This window comes from Phytophthora parasitica, assembly GCF_000247585.1.
Source record: "Phytophthora parasitica INRA-310 unplaced genomic scaffold supercont2.76, whole genome shotgun sequence".
NCBI lineage: Eukaryota > Oomycota > Peronosporomycetes > Peronosporales > Peronosporaceae > Phytophthora > Phytophthora nicotianae.
In genome coordinates, this window is record NW_008649062.1 from 104,138 (window position 1) to 104,991 (window position 854).

The following is an 854-nucleotide window of genomic DNA, read 5'->3' on the forward strand; positions in this document are numbered from 1 at the left end:
GCTCGGTACTATACGGTTTTAAGCATTAAGCATGCCAGGTGCTTGACATTTATAATAGTGGGGTCTTGCTCTCTAATTATCTCTACAGGACAAGCTATTGTCACTCCAAAGTTGGTATTGACGTGTTCGCGGGTGCTATTGGCTTCACCGTTTTCAAGAGCGCAGGTGCTCTGTACATTCGATCGAAATTAATACAGTAGAAGGAAGTTGCTCTATTGTGTCTAATGCACACCGCACTATCGCGATGAACGCGAACAAGCAGCGGCTGACGAGTGCCATGCCGTGGTACTCGGTATTCCAATGCACCAACGTCTGGAGGATCAGGTTGCCCAGACGGTTTTCTCCAGCAAGACGCTGTTTTTATCGTGGTGTCTGAAACTAGTAAATGCATATCCGATTCTGTGATTATAAGTAGAGCTAGCTCAAATAGTGGTCTTCATGAGCATACAATGCTCCCTCCTTGTTAGTGCCTACACCTCCATTTAAAGCTTGGATACAAACGGCGTAAAATGGGAGATCTCATGTCAGCCTTGGGCGACGGATATGCTTATAGATGTCTAACTAGCACTAGATGTATAGCATATTACAGCTCACTTCAATTTTCTGACACGATGAAGTCCTTTCTTTTTTTGTTTAGTGAATCGAGCTCTTATTCATGATTTTAGTATGAGAGCTGTCACGAAAGTGGTACTGATAAGTTAGTCAGCCTTTGTTAAAAAAAAAGAACATTTGGAACTAGATACATTTTTTTTAAATTCCAGTACTGTATAGCATTTGTGTAGCCGGACATGCAAAAAATGCATACAAGCAAAAAACTGACCAGTGAAGTTAAAACCTCAATTTCAAATTCAATA